Source organism: Coregonus clupeaformis, chromosome 6 (genome assembly GCF_020615455.1).
Source record: "Coregonus clupeaformis isolate EN_2021a chromosome 6, ASM2061545v1, whole genome shotgun sequence".
NCBI classification, from domain to species: domain Eukaryota; kingdom Metazoa; phylum Chordata; class Actinopteri; order Salmoniformes; family Salmonidae; genus Coregonus; species Coregonus clupeaformis.
This window is the reverse complement of record NC_059197.1, coordinates 7,594,593-7,618,790: the sequence shown is the minus strand read 5'-3', so window position 1 is coordinate 7,618,790 and position 24,198 is coordinate 7,594,593. Positions and strand designations below refer to the sequence as shown.

At 43.3% G+C, this 24,198-nt stretch overlaps 2 long non-coding RNA genes across 2 annotated transcripts in view; one reads left to right on the top strand and one right to left on the bottom strand.

The window, feature by feature from the left end:
- Nucleotides 1-911, bottom strand: part of LOC121568213 — a 44,778-nt gene extending 43,867 nt beyond the window's left edge. The window contains exon 1 of the long non-coding RNA XR_006001211.1: nt 669-911. This is a non-coding gene — a long non-coding RNA (uncharacterized LOC121568213). The remainder of the gene's footprint in view (nt 1-668) is intronic.
- Nucleotides 912-1,456: 545 nt separating this feature from the next.
- Nucleotides 1,457-24,198, top strand: part of LOC121568212 — a 35,326-nt gene continuing 12,584 nt past the window's right edge. Inside the window, exons 1-3 of the long non-coding RNA XR_006001210.1 lie at nt 1,457-1,715; nt 2,923-3,007; nt 19,283-19,325. This is a non-coding gene — a long non-coding RNA (uncharacterized LOC121568212). The remainder of the gene's footprint in view (nt 1,716-2,922; nt 3,008-19,282; nt 19,326-24,198) is intronic.

Below are 24,198 nucleotides of genomic sequence, written 5' to 3'. Positions count from 1 at the left end.
TGTGTGTGTGTGTATGTGTGTGTGTGTGTGTATGTATGTTAGTGTGTGTGTGAGTGTGTTTGTATGTACGCTAAATGACTAAAATGTAATGTGTGTGTGTGTGTGTGTGTGTGTGTGTGTGTGTGTGTGTGTGTGTGTGTGTGTGTGTGTGTGTGTGTGTGTGTGTGTGTGTGTGTGTGTGTGCGTGCGTGCACAATAGCGCCTCCTGGCTGAATCTACAGGTGTGTACAATTGTTTTGAACCATTTCCATTCTACCATTTAAAATTGTCATCACTCTACAACTAAATGTAATCTTAACCAGTAACCTAAAGTACACCCGTCGTGAGCCCTAGACCCGTAGAGGCAATAAATGACATCAACATAATTGAACTCTGACATCAATGCATTTTATGTCCAGCTTAGCTCAACATAACGCTCATGCTACACTAAGTAAACCTAGGCTACCTGTATGAGTAAGGTTAACAATAATACGTCTATAGGTGGCACATCATTTGAAGTAATTTCGGCTTGGATGACACGTCAACTCAGATTCGTGTTCGCAATAAACAATGGTTGAACAACATTTCCCCTACAAATCAGTTATAATACATGCATGAATGATATGCATCAGACTTTACTCTAAGCGGAGCACTTTTAGCTTAATTCAGCATGGCATTTTCATACTTACATCCTCTGTGTATGTAGGTGTGATGCTGCTGCTGAGCAGTAGAAACAGGACGCTCAGGAGCAGTGCGGGAAAAGTGAGAAAGTCCGTCATTTCATTACCTACAGCAGTTCCATACAACCTTGGCGTAAGCCCCGTTTCAGTTGGATATCTTTGTAACTGTAAAAGCAAAGCAGCAGCCCTCCTGAATAAATCGCTTTTAGAAATAAGAAGAAATAGCCTACTGCTCGCTGTCACTGCGACAGGTTTCTGCACTTTGATAGTTGCTGGTGTAGGTCACTATCCGTAAATCCAGCGCGTGGCAAAGATAACCTCCCTTAAGACAGTGCATTTACCTTTGAGCCCCCATTCACACGACAGCTAAGTATTTTAAGGCTAAATAATATACCCAAGTCATAGGCTACAAAGTGGAACCACTGAGGTATAATAAGAACGAGTGGGACATACAAGCGGCGGAAAAAAAATTGGTATATGTTGTGAAAGTGAGTACGGTCAAGTGCTGGTTTAAGAATGAGCGGTGTACAGGTTTTACTTGTGGGTTTAAATACCGTAATACTTTGTGACTACGCTTCAATTTTTATGTTTAGTTTTTAATTAATAATGATACATGGTGATATGTTTTATATAGTATGCTATACGTTCTTCTAAGGTAGGTATATTCATCCATTTAATAATATAAAAATAAACCGGTAAATGTATTGTCAAATGTAGTTGCGCTCATCAAATGTAGTTGCGCTCTTTAGGTTCGCTACGGTATTTGATGCGGGGGCGAAGTGATACTTACCTGCAGTTGTTTAGCTGTAAGTGTTTCTGTTATTTTTTCGACTTGTTGGTTCAACTTTTTGTTGTTTTCTTTTCTTCCATGATATGAAGCCAAATGACACTCAACGATTCTGAAATAGCTAGGCTCTTTTTGCATGACACTATTTGGGGATGAATGTGATGGTTTTTCGATTTAAGGAACAAGTGTACGCGAAAGAACTGTTACAGTGGGACTTGAACTTGCACCACGTTTCGTCAACGGAGTCTGACACGGTGATCAAGACTGGGGTAAGCGTTTTTTATATTGCATAGCAACACATATTGCCTACGATAAAACTCTGAGTTGGATTGAGACGATTCTCTCACCCCAGCTAGGATATGATGGGTAGACCTAGTCATTAATTTGCTCAACAGTGCCTAAGACTATTATACATGTCTTGGGTGGCATTTGCCACGCTTTCATTCGTTGTCTCTGCCATAACTTCACGACGCGCTCAATTTTATTATAGGTTAATTGAATTCGCAGGATTATTACCTGGACACAATTGAACACATTTACATTTTGCTGGAATATGCTCAGACCATGCATTTCAAAGTATTTTTTACTTGAATAATTTAGGCTACACACATGTTTGATTCTGTAATTAATTTCTTATAGTTTTAAGTTTATCAGGACTACTAGCCTATTCGCAGAGCAGGGCATGGGGACCTATGTTGCCAAAGCAATTCAGCATGCACGTATCACAAAATCATCACTATGTCCCCGTAGCACTGTACACATGCACCCTCAGGCTTATCGTGAATAGTTACAGTGGTGCACGATTGCAGTGAGAGCTCGCCAAATGTTGTATACATGTGGAGTAGAACAGCAATAATAATAATAAGAGGTCATAATGATGATGATCTTCATTGTCATCATCATCATATCATAGTTGGTTGTAGGTTTTGAGGTTTAGCCTAGAAAAAATGGGGCAGTAATACTTTTTTGGGGAAATCCTCATTATGTGATATAATGACCTGGCTTTCATTTTGATGTTAGAACATATTCATACATTATAATGATAAACCCTTTATCTCAGGCTGCCTGTCTATAAACCAGCTTGTTGTGGAATGAGAACTGATCCGCAAAGTCCAACTTGTTCACAGTTCATCAGATCATAGACATTTGTTATGACAATGTTCTCTGTGTGTGTGTGTGTGTGTGTCTGAATTCATCTATCCATCCATTAATCCACTCTCTCTACTCATTCATTTATTGATATTCGTTTTTGTATTCATTAATGCATTTTTAATTGCGCCAATTAAGGAGATACATTTTAATCCATTTAACAAATAGATGATTTTTCAATTCAGGAATGACAATTTCAATTTGGTTTCTGAATTGACTATGTTTCAATGGAATTGACCCCATCATCTTTACTGTACATCAATTTACTCTATCTACCTTCCTATCTGAGAGTATTCTGTCTCTTATCATTGTTTGTCTATATCACAGGAGAGGTCGAGAGGCAGAGTCACATTGTTGGCGTTACACCAATCAGAGGCAGAGGTCAAGGGCTTGTCTGGAGGCAGGACACGACGTAAGTGGCGGAGATGATGGTCTCTACCTCTGGTCAGATTACCAACTCACCTCTTTTGATGATCCCATTGTCTCATTTTCTCTCGTCTTCTCCAACTCTCATTGTCCAAAACAACCCATAGCCCCTTCCCAGCATGGTGGCTGGTGGCACTTTAAATTGGAGGACAGGCTCATAGTAATGGCTGGAACAGAATCAATTGAATGGTATCAAACACATGTCCATGTGTTTGATACCATTCCATTCACTCAGTTCCAGACATTTTTAGGAGCCGTCTTCCCCTCACCATCCTCCCCTGCCCCTTCCCCCAACTAGCACCTTCCACATTTGGTGTTTGCAGATCTGAAGGAATCCAACAGGTGTAGCAATATGGAGGAAGCTCCCCTGAGTCTATTGGATGGCTAGGTGTTGGAAACATCATTTTGGTTGTACGCCTATTCATTTCCATCACATTAGAGGCCATCTTTCACAGTACTGCTCTACAAGGGATAGACTCTCTCTCTTCTCTCTTCTCTCTCTAAAAGTTCCCTTATACCAGCAACAACAAAAAAGGTTCTGGTCATGATATTCATTCAATTTCCAATTTCTTGTGGTCACCAACCGGTCGATCACGATCGACTGGTCGAGCTCCAATTAAATTATTATGCTCACTTAGCTGTGCCTCACAAGCAATACAACAAATTATCTATTACCAGTGTGATCGTATACCTACATTTTGTAAATATAATTTCAAAATGGTCTGATAAGAACAACATTGCCAGGGTAATTCAAGCATAGCCAATATGCCGTGAAAATGTAGTGTGCCTATAGCCTACTGCACAAACCTCATTGCTACAGAACTGTTTTTAATTGGTTAGTGTTGCATAGGCTTACGATTTTAAAGTCATGTTTAAAGGAAATCTGAGCAGTAGATCTCGGCTTGCATTTTGACTCAAAGTGATCTTGACTCAGAAAAGGTTGGTGACATCTGCTCTATAGCATAGACCTTAAGGCAGTGATCACCAACCGCTGGCCTACCGCTGGCCAATCAGATAGCTCAGATCACTGTGTCTGCAGTTTCCTCGTGCTGTTTTTCTGAGTAAGTTCATGTTTAAGTTTTTATTCAGCACTGTCAACACTTTGTTCAACAGTTTTATAAGCCATCAAATGTGCGTTCTTCCTACTTCCACTCACGCTACAACCAGCGCTGCAGCTGCAATCAATGAGTATAGCAAAGTGTTTCGATAAGCTTGCGATGTTATTATTTGTGTATGTTTTAATATAGAGGAATATGTCAACATGAATTGGTGCATGAAATAATGCAGTGCAACTTAAGTTTCGCAATCAGCTGGAAGACTGTGTCCCCTTTTCTCAGCGGAGGGAGGGAGAGAGGAGGGACGGTGAGTCAGGTGAGAGGCAGCCTCACCGCTGCTCCCTCCCCTCAGACTGACCATCAGATGCAGGCCATCCCTTACCAAAAAAACAGGCTTCTGGCAAACAGTTGTGGCAAACGTTTGGCCAATTTGTCGCAGATTTGCGGCAAGCTCATATTTTCACGTGCAAATTATTTTTATGGCACTGGGTCAATATTGGCCAAACACAGCATTGGGTTAATTCAACCCAGTTGTGCTTCTAACCCAGCAGTTTGATTTGAGCACTTGACCCAGCTGCTGGGTAAATTAGACTATATTGCTGGGTTAAAATAGCCCAGTGTGTCCTATCTTATGAAATCTTAAAATTGATTTATATTATTTCATGAACCAAACAGTCCAAACATCAGACTAAAGCCTCAGCTGAACTTGATGTGCACAGCACTGTGGCCGAGCTCCCTGCCATCCAGGACCTCTATACAAAGTGGTGTCAGAGTAAGGCCCAACATTTTTTCAAAGACTCCAGCCACCCAAGCCATAGACTGTTCTCTCTGCTACAGCATGGCAAGTGGTACAAGTCCACCAAGTCTGTAACCAACAGGACCCTGAACAGCTTCTACCCCAAAGCCATAAGACTGCTAAACAAGCCTGCTAAATCAAATGGCTACCCAGACTACTTGCATTGACCCTTTTTTGCACTATCTGTCTTGCACTGACTCTATGCACACACACTGGACTCTACTCACACACTCACACATACTTACACTGACACCCCAACACACACACTACATACGCCCACACACACATAACATGCGCACACATGCATACTGCCGCCACACACACACACACACACTCAGATTGCATGCGTGCGTGTGACATTATCTTAAGTGGTATTAACACAGATCTGTCTATCAGACAATGCCAGTGCAAATCAATAGATATTCACATTCACTGACACACTTCAGATATCTTAGGCTATCACACATCATGCTGTTTTGCCATACGAAAATGTTCTACATTTGAGTCGAGTCAAAACATTGTTACACAGAGAACAAGTGTAAAATATTACGTTTGAAGGTCACTCTACTAAGGACATAGACTAATGACCCATTACTTAAGTAATAACTATATTTCACTCATAAAGCACTTTTCACAATTCCCAAAATGTAACATATGTATTTAAAATAAATTGTTGTGATAGAATGAAAGTGTAGCGGAGTGCTTCAGCCCAGCTTGAACAAAAAATGTAATTATATACCGTACCAATCAAAAGTTTGGCATTTAACCTTGAATGGCCCAGGAATTACCTTGAATGGCCCAGCCAGAGCCCGGACTTGAACCCAATCGAACATCTTTGGAGAGACCTGAATATAGCGTTGCAGCGTCGCTCCCCATCCAACCTCACAGAGCTTGAGAGGTTCTGCTGAGAAGAATGGGAGAATCTCCCCAAATACAGGTGTGCCAAGCTTGTAGCATCATACCCAAGAAGACTCGAGGCTGTAATCGCTGCCAAAGGTACTTCAACAAAGTACTGAGTAAAGGGTCTGAATAACATGTGGAAAAAGTCAAGGAGTCTGAATACTTTCCGAATGCACTGTAGGCTACTGTATCAATCATTTATTTGTTCATTTCATCACACAGCATACGAGTCATTCATGATGTGAAATCAAGTATTTTAGTTTAAAAATAAAATAACAAAGCAACCATTGAATAATTAGCGTAAACAATAAATAGGCCTAAACCGTTCCATTTCGGAAATTGCATTCACAAATGAATGCGACTGTTTAGTCTTTGCTGTAATAAAGGCTTTACAAAAAAATAAACACGTTACAACAGACTCTCTGGTACGCTTATAATTAATTGTGTGTTCTTTACATTGTTCCAAACGGTCAGAAAAATTATATTGTTATCTAACGGCACCTGTTTGGAACAAATAGACCTAATATGCAGCAGCGCTTTTCCATACCTTATTTTTCATGATCTCCAGTATTTTCCACAACTAGTCACATTTATTCCACACATCTGACATCCCCTTTACCTCTTGCGCAACAAGTGAACACTCCCCCGATTCAAGTTTATTTTTCACGTCCTCTGCATACATTTTACTGTCACATGTGTGACGATGTTCAGAGTTTGTTATAACCAATTTATTGATGTGATTACGATATGCTATAGGTCAGGCCCTATTGGTCACGTGCATGCGAAGCATACATGTGTCAAGTAAAGAGAGCAAGGGTTGAGGGAATAGGGAATGTTTTTCCTAAACAAATTAGGGATTTCGTGAACATAACTTTTCAGTCAGAAATGGCTGTAATTATGTTGCAGCTTCAGCAACACGGACAGCACTATACAGTCGTGGTCAAAGGTTTTGAGAATGACACAAATACACATTTTCACAAAGTCTGCTGCCTCAGTTATGATGATTGCAATTTCCATGTACTCCAGAATGTCATGGAGTGATCAGATGATTTGCAATTAATTGCAAAGTCCCTCTTTGCCATGAAAATGAACTTAATCCCCAAAAAACATTTCCACTGCATTTCAGCCCTGCCACAAAAGGACCAGCTGCCATCATGTCAGTGATTCTCTCGTTAACACAAGTGAGAGTGTTGACGAGGACAAGGCTGGAGATCACTCTGTCATGCTGATTTGAGTTAGAATAACAGACTGGAAGCTTTAAAAGGAGGGTGGTGCTTGAAATCATTGTTCTTCCTCTGTTAACCATGGTTACCTGCATGGAAACCCGTGCCGTCATCATTGCATTGCACAAAAAGGGCTTCACAGGCAAGGATATTGCTACTAGTAAGATTGCACCTAAATCAACCATTTACCGGATCATCAAGAACTTCAAGGAGAGAGGTTCAGTTGTTGTGAAGAAGGCGTCAGGGCGCCCAAGAAAGTCCAGCAAGCGACAGGACCATCTCCTAAAGTTGATTCAGCTGCGGGATTGGGGCACCACCAGTGCAGAGCTTGCTCAGGAATGGCAGCAGGCAGATGTGAGTGCATTTGCACGCACAGTGAGGCGAAGACTTTTGGAGGATGGCCTGGTGTCAAGAAGGGCAGCAAAGAAGCCATTTCTCTCCAGGAAAAACATCAGGGACAGACTGATATTCTGCAAAAGGTACAGGGATTGGACTGCTGAGGACTGGGGTAAAGTCATTTTCTCTGATGAATCCCCTTTCCGATTGTTTGGGGCATCCGGAAAAGACAAGGTGAGCGCTACCATCAGTCATGTTTCATGCCAACAGTAAAGCATCCTGAGACCATTCATGTGTGGGGTTGCTTCTCAGCCAAGGGAGTGGGCTCACTCACAATTTTGCCTAAGAACACAGCCATGAATAAAGAATGGTAACAACACATCCTCCGAGAGCAACTTCTCCTCCAAGTCATTAACATTTCGAGGCTGACGTTTTGCAACTCGAACCTTCAGCTCCCTCCACAGATTTTCTATGGGATTAAGGTCTGGAGATTGGCTCACAGTTGAGTTGATGCCAAAGAGCTCGATTTTGGTCTCATCTGACCACAACACTTTCACCCAGTTCTCCTCTGAATCATTCAGATGTTCATTGGCAAACTTCAGACGGGCCTGTATATGTGCTTTCTTGAGCAGGGGGACCTTGCGGGTGCTGCAGGATATCAGTCCTTCACGGCGTAGTGTGTTACCAATTGTTTTCTTGGTGACTATGGTCCCAGCTGCCTTGAGATCATTGACAAGATCCTTCTGTGTAGTTCTGGGCTGATTCCTCACCGTTCTCATGATCATTGCAACTCCACGAGGTGAGATCTTGCATGGAGCCCCAGGCCGAGAGATTGACAGGTCTTTTGTGTTTCTTCCATTTGCGAATAATCGCACCAACTGTTGTCACCTTCTCACCAAGCTGCTTGGCGATGGTCTTGTAGCCCATTCCAGCCTTGTGTAGGTCTACAATCTTGTCCCTGACATCCTTGGAGAGCTCTTTGGTCAGTTTGGAATCTGATTGATTGATTGTTGCTGTGGACAGGTGTCTTTTATACAGGTAACAAGCTGAGATTAGGAGCACTCCCTTTAAGAGTGTGCTCCTAATCTCAGCTCGTTACCTGTATAAAAGACACATGGGAGCCAGAAATCTTTCTTATTGAGAGGGGTTAAAATACTTATTTCCCTCATTAAAATGCAAATCAATTTATAAAATTGTTGACATGCGTTTTTCTGGATTTTTCTGTCTCTCACTGTTCAAATAAACCTACCATTAAAATTATAGACTGATCATGTCTTTGTCAGTGGGCAAACGTACAAAATCAGCAAGGGATCAAATACTTTTTCCCCCCTCACTGTATATATATATACACAGTGGAGAGAACAAGTATTTGATACACTGCCGATTTTGCAGGTTGTCCTACTTACAAAGCATGTAGAGGTCTGTAATTTTTATCATAGGTACACTTCAACTGTGAGAGACGGAATCTAAAACAAAAATCCAGAAAATCACATTGTATGATTTTTAAGTAATTAATTTGCATTTAAGAAGTATTTGATCACCTACCAACCAGTAAGAATTCCGGCTCTCACAGACCTGTTAGTTTTTCTTTAAGAAGCCCTCCTGTTCTCCACTCATTACCTGTATTAACTGCACCTGTTTGAACTCGTTACCTGTATAAAAGACACCTGTCCACACACTCAATCAAACAGACTCCAACCTCTCCACAATGGCCAAGACCAGAGAGCTGTGTAAGGACATCAGGGATAAAATTGTAGACCTGCACAAGGCTGGGATGGGCTACAGGACAATAGGCAAGCAGCTTGGTGAGAAGGCAACAACTGTTGGCGCAATTATTAGAAAATGGAAGAAGTTCAAGATGACGGTCAATCACCCTCGGTCTGGAGCTCCATGCAAGATTTCACCTCGTGGGGGCATCAATGATCATGAGGAAGGTGAGGGATCAGCCCAGAACTACACGGCAGGACCTGGTCAATGACCTGAAGAGAGCTGGGACCACAGTCTCAAAGAAAACCATTAGTAACACACTACGCCGTCATGGATTAAAATCCTGCAGCGCACGCAAGGTCCCCCTGCTCAAGCCAGCGCATGTCCAGGCCCGTCTGAAGTTTGCCAATGACCATCTGGATGATCCAGAGGAGGAATGGGAGAAGGTCATGTGGTCTGATGAGACAAAAAAAGAGCTTTTTGCTCTAAACTCCACTCGCCGTGTATGGAGGAAGAAGAAGGATGAGTACAACCCCAAGAACACCATCCCCAACCGTGAAGCATGGAGGTGGAAACATCATTCTTTGGGGATGCTTTTCTGCAAAGGGGACAGGACGACTGCACCGTATTGAGGGGAGGATGGATGGGGCCATGTATCGCGAGATCTTGTCCAACAACCTCCTTCCCTCAGTAAGAGCATTGAAGATGGGTCGTGGCTGGGTCTTCCAGCTTGACAACGACCTGAAACACACAGCCAGGGCAACTAAGGAGTGGCTCCGTAAGAAGCATCTCAAGGTCCTGGAGTGGCCTAGCCAGTCTCCAGACCTGAACCCAATAGAAAATCTTTGGAGGGAGCTGAAAGTCCGTATTGCCCAGCGACAGCCCCGAAACCTGAAGGATCTGGAGAAGGTCTGTATGGAGGAGTGGGCCAAAATCCCTGCTGCAGTGTGTGCAAACCTGGTCAAGACCCACAGGAAACGTATGATCTCTGTAATTGCAAACAAAGGTTTCTGTACCAAATATTAAGTTCTGCTTTTCTGATGTATCAAATACTTATGTCATGCAATAAAATGCAAATTAATTACTTAAAAATCATACAAGGTGATTTTCAGGATTTTTGTTTTAGATTCCGTCTCTCACAGTTGAAGTGTACCTATGATAAAAATTACAGACCTCTACATGCTTTGTAAGTAGGAAAACCTGCAAAATTGGCAGTGTATCAAATACTTGTTCTTAGTTTAGTCTCAGCATGACAGAGTAAATGTGTTAGCCGATTAGCACTCCTGCTTTGTAGTCCTGAGTCCTATGTTTTTAGAGAGGTAGTCACATTAAACAGATTTTTTTATTTAACCTTTATTTTAGAAGGGAGTCCCATTGAGACCGGGGCATCTTTTACAAGGGAGCCCTGCATGCCCACAATTTATCATATGTAGAACATAGCATACAAAACTATAATCAATTTCAGAAGCAAGCATGGTCCTCCATTAACAACTTGAACTGCCCTAGAGGCACCAGAACATCAAGGTGCAGAGAGCTCTGCAACTAATTCCCTATATGGGTAGCAAAAAAACAATGCAGATTTAACTAATTCCATAGAGATCAACGGGACCTCTAGAGTTAGCCATCCCTTTGATCGGTCTGTTGACTCATGTGTCTGTAATTTAACAACAAAGTAAGGTATGGCGGAAGTTTGCACAAGAGGGCTTTATAAACAAAAAATGAGAGCAGTGCATTGATCTACCAGACTTAAGAGGGGGCCAGCCTACTTTCTGATACAGAATGCAGTGATGTGTACTGAAACTGTCTCCCATAATAAAGTGCATGCACTATGATAAACTGAGTCCAATGGTTTCAATACAGCGGCAGCCACATTCATATAGAAGATATCACCATAATTTATAACCAGTATGAATGTCGACTGAATTATTTTCTGCTATTTAATGAAAGGCTTGCCCTATTCCTATAAAGGAAGCCCATTTTAAACTTCTTAACGAGACTTTTTAGTGTCCTAAGTTTTCATAACTGTGACCTTAATTGCCTACTGTCTGTAAACTGTTAGTGTCTTAACAATCGTTCCACAGGTGCATGTTCATTAATTGTTTATGGTTCATTGAACAAGCATGGGAAACAGTGTTTAAACCCTTTACAATGAAGATCTGTGAAGTTATTTGGATTTTTACGAATTATCTTTGAAAGACAGGGTCCAGAAAAAGGGACGTTTCTATTTTTCCTGAGTGTGTATATATATATATATATATATACACATAGATATACATACATACAGTGGGGAAAAAAAAGTATTTAGTCAGCCACCAATTGTGCAAGTTCTCCCACTTAAAAAGATGAGAGAGGCCTGTAATTTGCATCATAGGTACACGTCAACTATGACAGACAAATTGAGAAAAGAAAATCACATTGTAGGATTTTTAAACAATTTATTTGCAAATTATGGTGGAAAATAAGTATTTGATCACCTACAAACAAGCAAGATTTCTGGCTCTCACAGACCTGTAACTTCTTCTTTAAGAGGCTCCTTTGTCCTCCACTCGTTACCTTGATTAATGGCACCTGTTTGAACTTGTTATCAGTATAAAAGTCACCCATCCACAACCTCAAACAGTCACACTCCAAACTCCACTATGGCCAAGACCAAAGAGCTGTCAAAGGACACCAGAAACCAAATTGTAGACCTGCACCAGGCTGGGAAGACTGAATCTGCAATAGGTAAGCAGCTTGGTTTGAAGAAATCAACTGTGGGAGCAATTATTAGGAAATGGAAGACATACAAGACCACTGATAATCTCCCTCGATCTGGGGCTCCACGCAAGATCTCACCCCGTGGGGTCAAAATGATCACAAGAACGATGAGCAAAAATCCCAGAACCACACGGGGGAACCTAGTGAATGACCTGCAGAGAGCTGGGACCAAAGTAACAAAGCCTACCATCAGTAACACACTACGCCGCCAGGGACTCAAATCCTGCACTGCCAGACGTGTCCCCCTGCTTAAGCCAGTACATGTCCAGGCCCGTCTGAAGTTTGCTAGAGTGCATTTGGATGATCCAGAAGAGGATTTGGAGAATGTCATATGGTCAGATGAAACCAAAATATAACTTTTTGGTAAAAACTCAACTCGTTTTTGGAGGACAAAGAATGCAGAGTTGCATCCAAAGAACACCATACCTACTGTGAAGCATGGGGGTGGAAACATCATGCTTTGGGGCTGTTTTTCTGCAAAGGGACCAGGACGACTGAACTGTGTAAAGGAAAGAATGAATGGGGCCATGTATCGTGAGATTTTGAGTGAAAACCTCCTTCCATCAGCAAGGGCATTGAAAATGAAACGTGGCTGGGTCTTTCAGCATGACAATGATCCCAAACACACCGCCCGGGCAACGAAGGAGTGGCTTCGTAAGAAGCATTTCAAGGTCCTGGAGTGGCCTAGCCAGTCTCCAGATCTCAACCCCATAGAAAATCTTTGGAGGGAGTTGAAAGTCCGTGTTGCCCAGCGACAGCCCCAAAACATCACTGCTCTAGAGGAGATCTGCATGGAGGAATGGGCCAAAATACCAGCAACAGTGTGTGAAAACCTTGTGAAGATTTACAGAAAACGTTTGACCTGTGTCATTGCCAACAAAGGGTATATAACAAAGTATTGAGAAACTTTTGTTATTGACCAAATACTTTTTTTCCACCATAATTTGCAAATAAATTCATTAAATATCCTACAATGTGATTTTCTGACATTTTTTTCCTCATTTTGTCTGTCATAGTTGATGTGTACCTATGATGAAAATTACAGGCCTCTCTCATCTTTTTAAGTGGGAGAACTTGCACAATTGTTGGCTGACTAAATACTTTTTTCCCCCACTGTATATATAGACTAGTTTTTTATGCACATGATACATCTTCCCATCTCAGTGAACTAATCCATTGCGGAGGCCAAGACTAATCCACTGCACAGTCCAAGAAGAAGCGATGTGTGGCTAAGATACCCAATGCACGTCTTTCTACAGAATGCGTTCTTTCCCGCCAATTTGTGTACATTCATTGTTTCATAACTTCATTGTGTGAATTGTTTGCATTTGATTGTTAGTGTCTATCAATTTCCCATTATATATATCACCAGTAGTACATTTACCGTTAATTCCTATAATTTCTAATCTACAATGATTGTTTGGTTAGCCCTTATTTCTGTTAATGCATTCAATATATTATTTTTCCAGTCTTTTACTGTTCTCATTGTCGGAGTGGAGACGTTGTTTGCAGAGCGCACAACCTATGCTAATGATTTTTGTCAATTTAGTCATTGTCTTTTGTTTGGAGTGCTCTTGTCAATGTTGAGTAAGGACGTGCGCCTGATTACGCATTGAAGTAGGGCTATAAGTTACCTGGGCTGATCGGAAATGTAGGCAAATAAATGTGCCAATTTAGGGATCTGATATTATTTCTGATTGGCTTAATGCACAACCACTGATGATTTGTGGAGCTTCTCAAAGTAATGTTTTCTTCACCTCAAACAGCAAGCAAACAGTTGTTTTTACATTTATTGAAAATGACAATAGTTCCTCAATGTATTTGAAAAATCTTTCCAGCTATCTCCTTTTCGATAACCACTCAAGTGTGAGAGGGATGCTCTGATCCATGCTCTGATCCAGTGGAAACATCAAAAAACAAGCCTACCCAATGACCTCTTATCACTCGCACAAATAGCCTACAGCTGTGTCTGTCCCGAGCTCACTGAAGCGGGAAACTCTGAGGTCCCAGAATATTGTATACAATGTTGCAAGTTTGCTAGCACAAGCTTCAGGGCTGGACCCAAGTTGGTAGTTGATGCAATGTTTCAAGTTCATTGCAGACAGGCCATGCGTAGCCAATGTGATTTGTAGGATATTTATTTTTATCAGGATATTTTCTACCTGCAGGCTGCAATGTTTTTATTTGTTGGCTTTATATAGGCTATTTTTAAATAGTTGGCAATGGCAATCGAAGTTACTTGTTAGGTTTGTATAATTTTCATTTAGATTTGAATATAATTTTTACTAACCGCATGACAAGGATTTTGAGATATGAAGACGTTATTATAAATTAAATGAAACTGTTCTACGAAAATGAGCATATGAAAACCATAGCTGGCACGCAGATCGTTAGAAATTATAAGATAAATTGCCATTCCACATGAGAAAGGTTGCCAACTTCTCGTGTAGCCTATTACCGGCAACTTCAGGAGAGTAATGGCAGAATCTGCGAAAGCCAGCAGGAGGACGGTCAGGTCAGGTGAAGGTTTTTTTCTTCTGGTTATCTTGAACTCTGGTTCCCTCTTGAGTAATTTGTGTCTTATTTCATCAAACCGCATGCTTAAAGCATCAGACAAGGTCAATACATATAGTTGATTCTATTAAAACACATAGGGTATGGAAAAATACACCTTTTTAAATTTAGACCAATCGATTGGTCGAAATAACAGACAAGTTTCTGTCGACCAAGATGTCTTTTGGTCCGGTACAGCCATAGTTGGAACCCCTAGCTGCCTGCGGGGAAATCTGCAGGGAGTGATCCGGCAGCCAAAGGGTTACCAGCTACAATATCTCTGTATACTACCTACTGCTGTTGTGCTTTACTTTACCCCTAAGTGCCCATGAGCTGCTCCCAGCCAGGATGTGTGTTATGTGTCAGGTTGGTCACTGTGACAGAATATCTGTGCAAATGACCAATAAAGCAAATATTGTAAAATGAAGGCCAGACTATCTATGGTAGCTCTGCATGTAATCTATCTAGTCCCAAAATGGCTGCATGGTTCTAAGAGGCTCTGGTGAAGTTATCGATGATAATATGGAAGACGTAGATGCTGTTTTTCAATGAAAATCAAATATGGAATCAAAGAGGCCAAGTTACACTCATTCAGCGTATTCTTTAAAAACCTGTCCATTGGCCTTGACATCTGCATTTAAGTACAGAAATACAGACATTTTAGAAACATAGCTAGCTAGCTAGTTATACTAACTTGGCTACATCAAATTGAAGGTAAATTCTAACGTTAGCTAGCTAAAATAATTTGCATCCATCCTCCTCCGACTAAAGCTGCCACTGTCAGAAACCATTGAAAACCAGGACAGTAATGCTAGCTAACTCAATCAATAACCATGCAAGAATGAGATAAGCCTGCCAAATAACTTGGTTAAATTAACCCAGACAGAGAATAAATCTAGGTCTGGTAACTTAGCTAGCCAACTAGCTAACTTAGCTAACGAGTGAAACAGTGTCAGACACAGTCCAGAAGAAGTGTCAAACTTAGCTAGCTAGCTAAGGCAGTTAGCTAGCTAAACTACCGTTACAGACGCTGGCATAGTTATCTAGCTAGCTAGCCAAACGTTTGCCTCACCAGGATTTACATGCTAATATCGGCACTGCCATAACCCAACCTTAATAACCTAGCACCAACAACCCAATCTTACTGTTTTTCCAGAAAACAACCCAACTATTGACCCAATGCCTGCAACCCAGCAATTGGATGATCCAAACAACCCAGCATTTTTTTCAGTAATTTACATCTCAAAGCCATGCATGCAAGAAGCTTTAACCTGTCTGGGGCACACACATTTCTATGTCCTCAGTTTGATTGAAGGCCTGAATCTGTATTTTTGCCTTGTAACTGATTGCTTCTAGAATGAGAGAAAGAACAACATGATCAAGATGAGCTAGCTACTACTAGTTTCAAGCAAATAAATATCTAATTGTTACAAAGAATGAATGTATGGGCTACATTTGAGAATGCATGCATTTGCTTACCTTATCTATCTTGAAGACAATGCACTAATTTATCACTGAAAAAAAGTTATGAGTGATTGCACCACAAACATATTTCCAGGGTGTTGATGCATCCTCCTCCCAGCCTCTTCCAACACCACAGGTAGGGAAGGGTATCCATCTGCAAAAGTGAAGTTTTGCTTTGATGTCAAATCAACTCATTGTTTCTACCTCAGCTGTTGTGCTAGCTAAGCTACTGAACCGTGACACTAGCATATTGACATTAATATTTGTCACGCCCTGGCTCTGGGGACTATGTTATGTTGAGCCAGGGTGTGTAAGTCTATGTTTAATTTTCTATGTTGGTCTGAGTGACTCCCAATCAGAGGCAACGAGTGTCAGCTGGGTGTCTCTGATTGGGAGCCATATTTAACTGTTTGTCTTGCACTTTGTGTTTTGTGGTTTCTTGTTCCTTTTGGTTTGTGTATCGAAGGACTTCACGTTTCGTTCATTGTTTTGATCGTGTGATCTAGTAATAAATATAAATATGTTCACCCTAACGCTGCACCTTGGTCCTCTCTGTTCGACGATCGTGACAGAAGAAACCACCTTAACCAGACCAAGCAGCGTGTTCAGGAGCCATCGCTGGCAGATCTCCGTGGCAACCTCGACTGGATCAAGCAGCGTGACGAGGAGAGAGGGATGGACGTGGGAGGAGATGATTGCGAGTCTGGCAAGAGGGAGGAGAGACCCCCAGGAAATTTTTAGGGGGCTCACGACGTCGGGCCAGCAGGTGTCACGGGTTAGAGCGGTGCAAAGCGTTGGCAGAGAAGGCCGCCAGGTTAGGGGGGCCACTGGGCACAGAGGAGAGGGAAAGTGTGGAGGCACGGCGAGAGGTACTGGGGTGTGTTACCAGTCCGGTCCGGCCCGTTCCTGATCCCTGCGTGGGGCCAGTGGTGTGTGTCCCCAGTACGGTCCGGCCTGTTCCTGCCATTCCCACCAAGTCAGTGGTGCGCGTCGTCAGCCCAGCCCGGCCTGTTCCTGCCATTCCCACCAAGTCAGTGGTGCGCGTCGTCAGCCCAGCCCGGCCTGTTCCTGCTATTCCCACCAAGTCAGTGGTGTGCGTCGACAGCCCAGCCCGGCCTGTCCCTGCTCCACGCACAAAGCCTACGGTGTGCGTCGACAGCCCAGCCCGGCCCGTTCCTGCTCTCCGCACCAAGTCTGTGGTGTGCGTCGCCAGCCCAGTCCGGCCCATCCAAGCTTCCCGCACCAAGCCAGTGGTGTGCGTCGTCAGTCCGGCACGGCCCGTTCCTGCTCTCCGCACCAAGTCTGTGGTGCGCGTCGCCAGCCCAGTCCGGCCCATCCAAGCTTCCCGCACCAAGCCAGTGGTGTGCGTTGTCAGCCCTGTCCGGCCCGTTCCTGCTCTCCGCACCAAGTCTGTGGTGCGCTCGCCAGCCCGGTCCGGCCCGTCCAAGCTCCCCGCACCGGGTCAGTGGTGCGCGTCGTCAGCCCGGTCCGGCTCATTCCTGCTCCCGCACCAAGTCAGGGTGCGCCCGTCAGCCCGGTCCGGCCCGTTCCTCCTCCACGCATCAAGCCAGGGGTGTGCGTCGTCAGTCCAGCACAACCCGTGCCTGGGTCATGTCCGGGCCGGATCCGCCGCCGAGGCGGAGTGCCCACCCGGTCCCTCCCCTGTTGTGGTTGTTTGGCGCGGCCGGAGTCCGCGCCTTTGGGGGGGGGTACTGTCACGCCCTGGCTCTGGGGACTATGTTATGTTGAGCCAGGGTGTGTAAGTCTATGTTTAATTTTCTATGTTGGTCTGAGTGACTCCCAATCAGAGGCAACGAGTGTCAGCTGGGTGTCTCTGATTGGGAGCCATATTTAACTGTTTGTCTTGCACTTTGTGTTTTGTGGTTTCTTGTTCCTTTTGGTTTGTGTATCGAAGGACTTCACGTTTCGTTCATTGTTTTGATCGTGTGATCTAGTAATAAATATAAATATGTTCACCCGCAACGCTGCGCCTTGGTCCTCTCTGTTCGACGAGCGTGACAATATTAAGACAGCAACATATTCACCTAAAAATGTAAGTGTAGGCAAATCATTAGTTAGCTAGCTACCTATTACATTAATTGTGCAAAAATATGATAGCTAATGTTAGCTAGCTAAGCGCTAGCCAGTCAGTGGCGCTGACAGATTGAAACTGATATCAACAAAATGTGTTTCACTCTAGCCCATAAAACATGACATCGCTAACTAGGCATCATTTAGCTAACAACATGTTAACGTTTATTAGGAAGTTTAATTGACAAGTTAGACACTCACCAGTCACCTTTGGTAGGTAGCTAGCTAGATAGCTTGGTTTCCATTTTCCAAGAGATGTTTCTAATCCCCCTGATTGGTCATCAACAGTTTACTGGTCTTGGAACTTGTTGCCACAGGTTTGCCACAGATTCAAATTGAATCTTGAGAGAATTGTCTGCCAGGCAAAACCTCTGGCGAACTGTTTGCCACTAGTGGCAATAAATAGTATTGTTGCCAACGATTTGCCACAGATTCACCACTAGTGGCAAACATTTGCAAGCTTCTGGCAACATTTCGTGGCACACTATTTAGTTTGCAGCAAATTTACCACAAACTTGCGGGATGTTTGCTGCAGCAAATTATTTTTTGTAAGGGATCAGTCCAGTAAAAAACAACAACTAATGATTATGCTCACTCAGCTGTGCTTCACAAGTAATAAAACAAATGATATATTACCAGTGTTATCATATACCTAAACATTTTAAATATATTTTAAAAATGGTTTGAGAAGAACAACATTGGCAGGGCAATTCAAGTGTGGCCAATATGAAGCTATAATGTATTGGGCCTATAGCCTACTGCACAAACCTCATTACTACAGAACTGTTTTTAATTGGTTAATGTTGCATAGGCTTATGTTTTTTAATCATGTTTTTAAAAAACATCTGAGTTGTAGATCTTGGATTGCACTTTGACTCAGAAAGGTTGGTGACCACTGCCCTAGGGCTATTACTTCCATAGGAGCTTAATCCTGGGAAAAGCATTGCCAACAGAGCCGTGGTAATTTCCCAGTGTTTATTCATGAGAAAACTGAGAATCTACTTATTACAAAACTTTAATCTTACACTTAACTTAGGGCCCTACTCAGTTAGCTTGCACCTGTTAAGACATTTTATGAATAGGAAATAATGTGTTGATTGTAGAAGAAAGGGTCTAGCTTTTTGGGCGCTTTTATTCAGACCTAGATTCAAATACAAATAATTTATAATACTCTATCTGGGCTTGATTGAGCCTGCGTGGTACAATGTAACCTATAGAATAGTCAAAAAGGTAAAAACCCTGCCCAAATGGCACTCCAAGTAGACAAGAGCAAACGCTAAAAGATTTCAAATGGTTTTGAACCCAGGTCTGCTTTTCTTCACTTCTGAAACCAACTGGTGTAAACAAGGCCCCTAACTTTAATGTCTTCTCTTCTACAGGTGGCTTGTGATAATGGTCATTGCTGGACAGACCGTAATGGAGGTGAGTGAGTGGTTTCTTCCAACATTCTTTGAAATATCTCATAGGTTTACATTACCCAATGACATACTTTAGGCCGGAGTGATAAAATACAGGCAACTCGTGTTTACTTGCTTAACCCTTGTATATGTGCTTTATTCTTTAAATTACATTGATTGTTAATGTTCATTGATGTGGATGCTAACCTCACAATGTCACTGGATCTGTCCTGTTGCTCGTGTATATGAAGTAGAAGGAAGTCCCATCATGCTTTGACCCGTTAACCTCCAACTCATGTCTAGTGTTCAGCATTTGGTTCGGACCAGGCCTGTGTCCCAATAATCTGTCCTTTCTCCTGAATTGCATAGCCACGGGAAGTAGCTTCTACACCCCCTGAAAAACATGAATAAAAAAACAATATTAATTTTAAAAAATCCACCAAAGTAGTGCACTGGATCTTTACTAGTCCTGTATTAGAGGACCGATATAGCCATCTGTAGTGTGGGCAAAAATGTATGCCGAATTGTACACTTGTTCACTTCCCTTCATGGATTATAGAGAAAATTACTGATTTATGAAATAGACTGGAAACTCCTTTTAGCCCAGAGTTTGCCAAACTCGGTCCTCGGGACCCCAAGGGGTGCACATTTTGGTTTTTGCCCTAACACTACACAGCTGACTCAAATTATCAAAGCTTGATGATTAGTTGATTATTTGAATCAGCTGTGTAGTGCTAGGGCAAAAACCAGGGACGCAACTTTTGTTTTAATAGACAGTACCAGTCAAAGTTATGACACACCTACTCATTCCAGGGTTTTTCTTTATTTTAACTATTTTCTACATTGTAGAATAATAGTGAAGACATCAAAACTATGAAATAACACATATGGAATCATGTAGTAACCAGAAAAGTGTTAAATGTGACGAGTACTGAGGATGCAGTCCCCTATAGCTCAGTTGGTAGAGCATGGCGCTTGTAACGCCAGGATTGTGGGTTCTTTTCCACGGGGGGCCAGTATGAAAATGTATGCACTCACTAACTGTAAGTCGCTCTGGATAAGAGCATCTGCTAAATGACTAAAATGTAAATGTAAAAATGATACGAAGAGGCAGGACGCAGACGCAGAAATCAACAAGGTAAAGGTTTACTTAACAATGAGAACGAGAATAACAAAGAGCGAGTAAACGACACGACGCTAACAATTACACACAACAATGACTGAACAGTCCAGGGCTATATAGGGGTGGTGATGAGATGATGAGGTGCAGGTGCGTTGGGTTTCCATTCCTGTGTTGCCGAGGTGGTGCGCTCAGACAGGTGGCTCAGTAGACTGGCGAATCAGAGCGCCGGAGAGGAGCAATGGGAGGAGACGTGACAGATTATTTAAAGTAGCCACCCTTTGCCTTGATGACAGCTTTGCACACTCTTGGCATTCTCTCAACCAGCTTCATGAGGTAGTCACCTGGAATGCATTTCAACTAACAGGTGTGCCTTCTTAAAAGTTAATTTGTGGAATTTATTTCCTTCTTAATGCGTTTGAGCCAATCAGTTGTGTTGTGACAAGGTAGAGGGGGGGGGGGTATACAGAAGGTTGCCCTATTTGGTAAAAGACCAAGTCCATATTATGGCAAGAACAGCTCAAATAAGCAAAGAGAAATGACAGTCCATCATTACTTTAAGACATGAAGGTCAGTCAATCCAGAACATTTCAAGAACTTTGAAAGTTTCTTCAAGTGCAGTAGCAAAAACCATCAAGCGCTATGATGAAACAGGCTCTCATGACGACAGCCACAGGAAAGGAAGACCCAGAGTTACCTCTGCTGCAGAGGACAAGTTCATTAGAGTTAACTGCACCTCAGATTGCAGCCCAAATCAATTAGACAGCGCCGGAGAAGATGGCTGCCGTTTTACAGCCCTCTAACCAATTGTACTATTATGTGTGTTTTTCCGCGTTATTTGTAATTTATTTTGTACATAATGTTTCTGCCATCGTCTCTTATAACCAAAGAGAGCTTCTGGATATCAGGACAGCGATTACTCACCTCGGATTGGACGAAGATTTTTTCTTCAACGAGGCGGTCGCGAAAGATATCCTACAGACACCCGACAAGGCCCAGATCCCCGTCATTCGCGTGAGGAAAAGACGGAGATATCGCGGACGCAGATCCGGGTGCCTTGTAAGGATCCGACGGCGAGCGAGTAAACTGCCTCTCCCATCAATCCTATTAGCCAACGTTCAATCTTTTGAGAATAAAATTGACGATTTAAGATTACGGTTATCCTACCAACGGGACATAAAAAACTGTAATATCTTATGTTTCACGGAGTCGTGGCTGAACGACAACAATGATAACATTCAGCTAGCAGGCTATACGCTACATCGGCAGGATAGAACGTCTGACTCTGGTAAGACAAGGGGCGGCGGTCTCTGTATATTTGTAAACAACAGCTGGTGCACAAAATCAAATACTAAGGAAGTCTCGAGGTTTTGCTCGCCTGAGGTAGAGTATCTTATGATAAGCTGTAGACCACACTATTTACCAAGAGAGTTTTCATCTATATTTTTCATAGCTGTCTATTTACCACCACAAACCAATGCTGGCATTAAGATTGCACTGAATGAGTTGTACAAGGCCATTAATCAACAGGAAAACGCTCATCCAGATGCAGCGCTCCTAGTAGCCGGGGACTTTAATGCAGGGAAACTTAAATCCGTTCTACCTAATTTCTACCAGCATGTTAAATGTGCAACCAGAGGGAAAAAAACTCTAGACCACCTTTACTCCACACACAGAGACGCATACAAAGCTCTCCCTCGCCCTCCATTTGGCAAATCTGACCATAACTCTATCCTCCTGATTCCTGCTTATAAGCAAAAACTGAAGCAGGAAGCACCAGTGATTCGGTTAATAAAAAAGTGGTCAGATGACGCAGATGCTAAGCTACAGGACTGTTTTGCTAGCACAAACTGGAACATGTTCCGGGATTCTTCAGACAGCATTGAGGAGTACACCACATCAGTCACTGGCTTCATCAATAAGTGCATCGATGATGTCGTCCCCCACAGTGACCGTACGTACATACCCCAACCAGAAGCCATGGATTACAGGAAACATCCGCACTGAGCTAAAGGGTAGAGCTGCCGCTTTCAAGGAACGGGACTCTAACCCGGACGCTTATAAGAAATCCCGCTATGACCTCCGACGAACCATCAAACAGGCAAAGAGTCAATACAGGTCTAAGATTGAATCATACTACACTGGCTCTGACGCTCGTCGGATGTGGCAGGGCTTGAAAACTATTACAGACTACAAAGGGAAGCACAGCCGCGAGCTGCCCAGTGACACAAGCCTACCAGACGAGCTAAACCACTTCTATGCTCGCTCGAGGCAAGCAACACTGAAGCATGCATGAGAGCACCAGCTGTTCCGGACGACTATGTGATCACGCTCTCCGTAGCCGATGTGAGTAAGACTTTTAAGCAGGTCAACATTCACAAGGCCGCAGGGCCAGACGGATTACCAGGACGTGTACTCCGAGCATGTGCTGACCAACTGGCAAGTGTCTTCACTGACATTTTCAACATGTCCCTGACTGAGTCTGTAATACCAACATGTTTCAAGCAGACCACCATAGTCCCCGTGCCCAAGAACTCTAAGATAACCTGCCTAAATGACTACCGACCCGTAGCACTGACGTCTGTAGCCATGAAGTGCTTTGAAAGGCTGGTCATGGCTCACATCAACAGCATTATCCCAGAAACCCTAGACCCACTCCAATTTGCATACCGCCCCAACAGATCCACAGATGATGCAATCTCTATCGCACTCCACACTGCCCTTTCCCACCTGGACAAGAGGAACACCTACGTGAGAATGCTATTCATTGACTACAGCTCAGCATTCAACACCATAGTGCCCTCTAAGCTCATCACTAAGCTAAGGATCCTGGGACTAAACACCTCCCTCTGCAACTGGATCCTGGACTTCCTGACGGGCCGCCCCCAGGTGGTAAGGGTAGGTAACAACACATCTGCCACACTGATCCTCAACACGGGGGCCCCTCAGGGGTGCGTGCTCAGTCCCCTCCTGTACTCTCTGTTCACCCATGACTGCATGGCCAGGCACGACTCAACACCATCATTAAGTTTGCCGACGACACAACAGTGGTAGGCCTGATCACCGACAACGATGAGACAGCCTATAGGGAGGAGGTCAGAGATCTGGCCGTGTGGTGCCAGGACAACAACCTCTCCCTCAACGTGACCAAGACAAAGGAGATGATTGTGGACTACAGGAAAAAAAAGAGGACTGAGCACGCCCCATTCTCATCGACGGGGCTGTAGTGGAACAGGTTGAGAGCTTCAAGTTCCTTGGTGTCCACATCACCAACGAACTATCATGGTCCAAACACACCAAGACAGTCGTGAAGAGGGCACGACAAAGCCTATTCCCCCTCAGGAGACTAAAAGATTTGGCATGGGTCCTCAGATCCTCAAAAAATTCTACAGCTGCACCATCGAGAGCATCCTGACTGGTTGCATCACCGCCTGGTATGGCAACTGCTTGGCCTCTGACCGCAAGGCACTACAGAGGGTAGTGCGTACGGCCCAGTACATCACTGGGGCCAAGCTTCCTGCCATCCAGGACCTCTATACCAGGCGGTGTCAGAGGAAGGCCCTCAAAATTGTCAAAGACTCCAGCCACCCTAGTCATAGACTGTTCTCTCTGCTACCGCACGGCAAGCGGTACCGGAGTGCCAAGTCTAGGTCCAAAAGACTTCTCAACAGCTTCTACCCCCAAGCCATAAGACTCCTGAACAGCTAATCATGGCTACCCGGACTATTTGCACTGCCCCCCCCACCCCATCCTTTTTACGCTGCTGCTACTCTGTTAA